The sequence below is a fragment of the Schistocerca nitens genome, chromosome 11, assembly GCF_023898315.1.
Source record: "Schistocerca nitens isolate TAMUIC-IGC-003100 chromosome 11, iqSchNite1.1, whole genome shotgun sequence".
NCBI lineage: Eukaryota > Metazoa > Arthropoda > Insecta > Orthoptera > Acrididae > Schistocerca > Schistocerca nitens.
In genome coordinates, this window is record NC_064624.1 from 88,813,813 (window position 1) to 88,822,035 (window position 8,223).

General features: G+C 42.8%; 1 non-coding gene across 1 annotated transcript; it reads right to left on the reverse strand.

Annotated features, from left to right (window-relative positions):
• Positions 1–7,597: 7,597 nt before the first annotated feature.
• On the reverse strand, positions 7,598–7,671 carry Trnaa-ugc (transfer RNA alanine (anticodon UGC)). Its single transcript has one exon. It is a non-coding gene; the product is annotated as a tRNA-Ala (tRNA).
• Positions 7,672–8,223: the final 552 nt, after the last annotated feature.

Consider the following 8,223-nt stretch of genomic DNA (forward strand, 5'->3'; position numbering starts at 1 on the left):
GGTTAGAAACAAGAGCAGGCCTAGTACCAATCATTGTGGCACTCCATGTGTTATGTTCCTCCATTCTGAAATTATTTTCAAGCCTGAGGTACAGTCTGTTCCTGTCATGAAGGTAAGGTCCCATCCATGCAAGAGAGACACCATTAATGCTGTAATGCTTTATTTTGCAAAGTATAACTTTGCGTTCCACACAATCAAAGGGTTTGGTTGGCTCACAGAATATGACAATAAGATTTTTTTCTTGTTTAGCTCCGCTAGCTAAGACTTTATTTCAGAGGCCTTGTATTGCTTTGTGTGTGGATAATCCTTTATAAACGCCAAACTGGGAGGCAGTTAACAAATTCTCTTCAGTTAATTGAGTCCGTATTCTATCACATGCCACTTTCTCAATCACTTTTGAAAAGCCTGGAAGGAGTGATATAGTTCTGTAATTAAAAGTGATTTTCTGTGTTTGTCCAGTTTCTAGATTGGTGTGACAGTGTATTTAAGTCCGTCAGGAAATATGCTCTGAGTGATTTACTGATTGTTCATAAAGATAACGCTCTCAAACTCAGCACAAGATGTCAAAACTGTTCTAGAAACACTACAGCAAAATTACTCATTTTTAAGGCCTGATTAATTCCACAATCAAGTGATAATTAAATGGAAACCCTAGCTGCAACCAGGCGTTGATATACTTCATTGGGGACATGTTGAAAATGTGTGCGTTGACTGGGACTCGAACCCGGGACCTCCTCCTTACATGGCAGATGCTCTATCCATCTGAGCCACCGAGGGCACAGAGAATAGTGCACCTGCAGGCACTTATCCCTTGCATGCTCCCCGTGAGATACACATTCCCAACATGTCCACATCACTACATTTGTAGTGCGCCTAATAGATGTTTGCCCATCATTCTCATTACTCGTGGCAGATTAATCTACCAAGAACCGTACAAGTTCGGGCATAGTGTGTGCGTTCACACAAGAAGTTCAATGGCCAGGAAGCCATATTTTTTAACTATATATGACGGTAGTATCTGTTCCCGAAAGAACAGTTACCGTAGATGACCATGCAGCTTTGCTAGAACGAATTGATAATAAAATGAACACCCTAGCTGTAACCAGGCGTTGATATACTTCATTGGGGACATGTTGAAAATGTGTGCCCCAACTGGGACTCGAACCCGGGATCTCCTGCTTACACGGCAGACGCTCTATGCATCTGAGCCACCGAGGGCACAGAGAATAGTGCGCCTGCAGGCACTTATCCCTTGCATGCTCCCCGCGAGACACACATTCCCAACATGCTTAACCTTTGTTTCTGTTCCCAAAGGCCAAGACCCATCTTTGGATGTGGCCCTTTATTCTACCATTCCCTCCTTATATTCCAGACTGAAAAATCTGTACTCCTTACCCACCTTGCCCTTGACAAATAAACTGCCTCCCAAACTGCCATTCCCGACAGCTGCTTTCTCTCTTGAAAATCCTACCTCTCAGCCCCTTAATGTGCTAATACACTCAGTGTGGTTCTCCTTGAAGCCAGCCATAAACTTGAACAAAACCTCTCACCATCTTAAGAATCTATGTTTCTAATTGCTCAAATACCTCAATAGTTTTGTCCAACTCCTACACCAATCACCACCTGGAATGTGTCCAATTTATTTCCAATGCTCTCCCACAGGGTGCTATCCTTGTTATGTACCATCAACACAACTTTGCTTTACACTAATACCCACATACACATGGTCTCTCTGTCCTAGAATGCCACCTCTTCCAACAGTTGCCTGAAAGTCTTTCTAAAACTTCCTTTATTGTCACCCATAACTACTTCACGTTTGAGGACCAGACCTGCAAACAAACCAGAGGCAAAGCCATGGGGACCAGGGCACCCCATTCCTACGACAACCTTTTCATGGGTGCATGAAAGAGGCATTCCCCAAGACCTATAAGCTTCCCCCCCCCCTCCCCCCCCCAGGTTTGATACAGATTCACCGACAACATCTTTGTGGTCTGGACTCGTGGTGAAGAACAATTTCTCCTCCTCTTCCTGCAAAAACTTAACTAATTTTCCCAAATCAAATTCACCTGGTCTTTTTTCAAACCCAAAGCAAATTCCTTTCATGCTGACTTCTGCCTCACTGAAGCTCACATCCAAACCTCAGTCCATATAAAACCAACAATACCTACACTTTATGAAAGCTACCACCCCATCTACATCAAATGCTCCCTTCCCTACAACCCAGGCATCTGCATCTACATCTAGAGAGACACTCCACAAGCCACCATATGGTGTGTGGTGGAGGGTACACTGTACCACTGCTAATCATTTTGTTTCCTGTTTCACTCACAAATAGAGCAAGGGAAAAATGACTGTCTGTACGCCTTTGTATGAGCCCTAATTTCTCATATCTTATCTCTTTGGTCCTAACACGCAATGTATGTTGCTGGCAGTAGAACCATTCGGCATTCAGTCTCAAATGCAAGTTCTCTAAATTTTCACAATAGTATTTCTCGAAAAGAATGCTGCCTTCCCTCCAGGGATTCCCATTTGAGTTCCCAAAGCATCACCATAGCACTTACGTGTTGTTCCAACCAACCAGTAACAAATCCAGAAGACCATCTCTGAATTTCTTCAATGTCTTCCTTCAATCTGACCTGGTACAGGTCCCAAACACTTGAATAATACTCAAGAATAGGTCACACCAGCATCCTGTATGTGATTTCCTTCACAGGTGAATCACTCTTTCCTAAAATTTTCCCAATAAACTGAAGTTGACCATTCGCCTTCCCTACCACAAACCTTATATGCCCATTCCATCTCATATTGCTTTGCAACATTATGGCCAGATATTTAACTGACTGGAGTGTATCAAGCAGGTCACTAGTAATACTGTATCTGACCATTACAGGTTTGTTCTTCCTACTCATCCTCATTAACTTACATTTTTCCACATTTAGAGCTAGCCGTCATTCATCACACCAAATTGAAATTTCGTCTAAGTCATCTTGAAGCTTCATGCAGTCATTCAGCTTTTACACTTTACTATACACTGCAGCATCATCAGCAGACAACAGCAGATTGATGCCCCTCCTGTCCGCCACATCATTTATGCATATAGAAAACAACAGCAGTCTGATTACACTTCCCTGGGGCACTTGTGGCAATACTCTCATCTCTGATAAACACTCACATCTGCAGCAAAAATATCTGCTGCACCACAAAATTGGATTCCGTAGAAATGTTTATACACGTGAGGCAATACTGACCCTATGACTTGTCTTAGAAGAAAGATTAAGGAAATGCAAACCTACGTTTTTAGCATTTGCAGACTTAGAGGAACTTTTGACAATGTTGATTGCAATACTTTCTTTCAAATTCTGAAGGTGGCAGGGGTAAAATACAGGGAGCAAAAGGCTATTTACAATTTGTACAGAAAGCAGATGGCAGTTATAAGAGTCGAGGGGTATGAAAGGGAAGCAGTGGTTGAGAAGGGAGTGAGACAGGGTTGTAGCCTATCCCCGATGTTATTCAATCTGTATATTGAGCAAGCAGTAAAGGAAACAAAAGAAAAGTTTGGAGTAGGTATCAAAATCCAAGGAGAAGAAATAAAAACTTCGAGGTTCGCTGATGACATTGTAATTCTGTCAGAGACAGAAAGGGACTTGGAAGAGCAGGTGAACGGAATGGGCAGTGTCTTGAAAGGAGGGTATAAGATGAACACCAACAAAAGCAAAACGAGGATAATGGAATGTAATTGAATTAAGTAGGGTGATGCTGAGGGAATTAGATTAGCAAATGAGACACTTAAAGTAGTAAAGGAGTTTTGCTATTTGGGGAGCAAAATAACTGATGAAGGTCGAAGTAGAGAGGATATAAAATGTAGACTGGCAATGGCAAGGAAAGCGATCCTGAAGAAGAAAAGTTTGTTAACATCAAGTATAGATTTAAATGTCAGGAAGTCATTTCTTTAAGTATTTGTGTGGAGTGTAGCCATGTATGGAAGTGAAACGTGGACGATAAATAGTTTAGACAAGAACAGAATAGAAGCTTTCTAAATGTGGTGCTACAGAAGAATGCTGAAAATTGGATGGGTAGATCACATAGCTAATGAGGAGGTATTGAATAGAATTGGGGAGATGAGGAGCTTGTGGCACAACTTGACTAGTAGAAGGGATCGGTTGGTAGGACATGTTCTGAAACATCGAGGGATCACCAATTTAGTACTGGAGGGCAGCGTGGAGGGTAAAAATCGTAGAGGGAGACCAAGAGATGAATACACCAAGCAGATTCAGAAGGATGTAGGCTGCAGTAGGTACTGGGAGATGAAGAAGCTTGCACAGGATAGAGTAGCATGAGGAGCTGCATCAAACCAGTCTCAGGACTGAAGACCACAACAACAACACAAAATCCCTCAACACATACACTGACACTGACAGTCTCTCTCAGACTGTCCTCAACTACAGCTACCTCACAGATTTTATTCACAAACAAATCTTCTGGCCAATTTCATACTCTCTCCCTCTCGTTAATGCAGTTCTCAATCACAAAAGAGTGATGATGGACCCCTCTTTGTGCCCAGGACCACCCGGGCCACAAATGATTCTATATTTCCTACATCTACATACACATTGCTCAAATCACTGCACAGAGCACGACAGAGGGTAACTTCTACCATACTAGTAATTTCCTGTACTAATCCACTCGCAAATAGAGTGAGGAAAAAACAACTGCCTAAAAATGTCAATACAAGCCCTAATACCTCACATCTTATCGTCATGGACCTTGTGGAAAATGTACTTTGGGAGCAGTGGATTCATTCAGCAGTCAGCTTCAAATATCGGGTATTACTTTATGAGGCCACAGCTACAACTTTTTCAAGTTGAGCCCTGAAATGGGATCCTCTCTCCCTTATATCTTTCTCGCACCAACCAGTGTCACCTTCTAACACCCTCCTAATCTCCGTACCATCCTAGTCAGACTATATGACATTCCCAAACCATTACCCGCACTCCAGTGTTCCTGCCATTGGGATTGTCATAGTGTAAATCCTTCTCCGTGCACCAACCGACCACCACCTACTCCAGTTCCACCATTAGTAAATCCTACAATATCAAAGGCAGATCAACTTGCAAAACTGTGCATGTTGTTTATCAATTAACTTGTGTCCACTGCACTGTGTTATATACATACCTGACCATCACTAAACTGGTGGAGCATACAAATCTGCATGGAACAACTTTCTGCCTTTGGGACATCCAGTACCCAGTTGCTCAATATACTCCACCACATGATTCAAGGGTGCTACACAACACAGGCCATTTGGATCTCCCTCCCCCCCCCCCTCTCCCCCCTCCAGTTCCCACCTGGTACTGTTTTCCTGGACTCCATAGTTTGGAGCTGCCCATCTGTGACATCCTCACATTTCGACACCATCCTATCCTGATCTTAATCTTCATTAACACATCCCTCCTCCTCATTTTGTTTCACTAAGCTTTTCTCTCCTTTTATTGTCCATCTTCACTCTCTTACCTACCTGCCCTCTTTCTGTCCACCCCTTATACTGTCATAGTTCCTAATTGTACTATTCATTCCTCTTCCTTCTAATCTATCTTTACTTTTAACTGTGCCAGTGTCATTTCTGCACTGAAGCTGGCAGTGCACTTTATCACTGAGCTACTCTCTCTGACATCTCTCCCTTCATCCTCGTCTCCTCTCTTTCTCGCTGCAGGTCTGACTGCACTCGCATCCGAGTTGGCCTCTCGTCTAACTTTCATATATCGCAGATCCCTCGAAAAAAATCCTCGCTCAGTTCTTGGAAAAAAGCACAGGTCACACATGTATACGGGAAGGGTAGTAGAAGTGTACCACAAAACTACTGTCCGATATCCCACACACTGATCTGTTGTAGAATATTAGAACATAGTCTGAACGCTAACATAATGAGGCATCTTGAACAGAATGATCTCCTCACTGCCAACCACCATGTATTCCGAAAACATGAGTCATGTGAAACCCAACTCACTCTTTACTCCCACGACCTACTGAAAGCTTTGGATCAAGGGTGTCAGGAAGATGCTGTGTTGCTTCATTTCTGAAAAGCATTTGACTCAGTAACTCACCTATGCTTATTATCAAAACTACGATCTTATGGGGTGTCGAGTGAAATTTACGACTGGATTGAGGACTTTTTGGTAGAGAAGTCATAGAATTTTATTGTCAGATGTAGAAGTATCTTCAGATGTGCGGAAATCGTGTTGGGACCCTGCTGTTCCTGTTGTATATAAATGACCCTGCAGATAATATTAATAGTGCATTGTTATCAATAGCTGTGTTTGAGCAATTAGCTACCCTATTTTGGAAGTTGACAGTATGGATTACGTGAATGATAGTGTTACTAACTGATAAATCCTTACTGGACAAGTCTTTAAGATAATCTACATTAAAGTTATCAGAATCACTATTTATCTTTTTTTATTGCTGTTACATAGGCCTATATAACATCAATGTGATCTATGAACAGATTAAAATTACCCAGTGGCGTTCAGTACAACCTTACCATTATAAATGATTTATTATGAAATTCTAGTTCTGTCCTGCATGCTTCCATAAGCTGCTTTAGGCAGATGACAATTCCTGACGAATGCAGCAGCTCCTTCTGTTTCCATTTCTGCTCTACAGAAGCAAGAGACTAATCTAAATCCTGTTATGCTTATCACTTATGTATCAGTGGGCACATAATGTTCATAGAGGTAAATTATGTCAGATGATTTGATGTCTGTTATTCACCAAGGCAGATAAGTACTGTAGTTCATTAATTTTAGTTGTTAGTACTCAAATATATGATGACTTAAATATATAAGGGGTCTGAAAACTGAACGCATGGAATGGTTCCATTCAAAAGTAATCACCAAACTTGTTAAGGCATTGCCAAAGATGTAAAAATCTTACGGCAAAAGGTTCAGACTGTATTCAGGATGTTGCAGTATTTCCCAACCAAATTGTTGAGGCACAGCTTTGGTCCGATTGGTGGTGTGGCGGCAGGCATAATTGTGCAACAGGTTGATTCCAGCCAGAGGGCAAATTGTAAAACAGACAGCGGAAAGATCCCACGTCTCCCTTGCCTAAGAAATTCAAAGCTGTTCACACAATTTCCAGTAAGGTCACGATAACCTCCTCCTTCATCTCCTCTGCTCCTCTGCTTGTCGAGTTCCTCAAGTGTGGAACCACAATCAATGTGCAATGCCAGAAAGACACTCTGCCAAAACTGTGACGTGCTATAACATCAAAATATCAAGGAATGCTGTCTGATCGAATCATCCTATTGCACGATAACACCCACCCCCACACCTCCAATCAGATGAAGGCTATGGTTCTCTGAACTGACTCTGTGATTTTCACATCTTTGATGACCTGAAGAAATACGTGTGGACATCAGTTTCAGTCAGCCTAGGAAGTGCAAGAGGGTGAGGTTGTGGATATGTCAGCAGCCGACTGTGTTCTGTGAAACGTGAATTGATGATCTTTTCTGCCAATGTGATAGATGTCTTGAAATTACAAGACACCCTTAGCTGCTTACAGGCATCAACATACGTCAACGGGGACAGATGAAAATGTGTGCCCCGACCGGGACTCAAACCCGGGACCTCCTGCTTGCATGGCAGACGCTCTATCCATCTGAGCCACCGAGGACACAGAGGATAGTGCGACTACAGGGATTTATCTCTGCCACGCCTCCCACGAAACCCACATTCTCAACATATTGTCCCGCACTACATTCGTAGTGCCCCTGCCCATTATACTCATTACTCGCGACGCGCTGCCGATTCCCGTAAGAGCTCTGGCACTGTTTGTGCATTCGCACAGAAGAAGTTAAGGCTCACCGGCCACTTGACCATCTTCTTCTTCTGTGCAAATGCACAAACAGTGCCCAAACTCTTACAGGAATAGGCAATGCACCGCGAGAAATGAGTATAATGGGTGGGGGCACTACGAATGTAGTGTGGGACAATACTTTGAGAATGTGGGTTCCGCAGGAGACATGCCAGAGATAAATCCCTGTAGTCACACTATCCTCTGTGTCCTCAGTGGCTCAGATGGATAGAGCATCTGCCATGTAAGCAGGAGATCCCGGGTCCGAGTCCCGGTCAGGGCACACATTTTCATCTGTCCCCGTTTACGTATGTCAATGCCTGTAAGCAGCTAAGGGTGTTCATTTCATTATAATTTTATTCTAACGAGCTG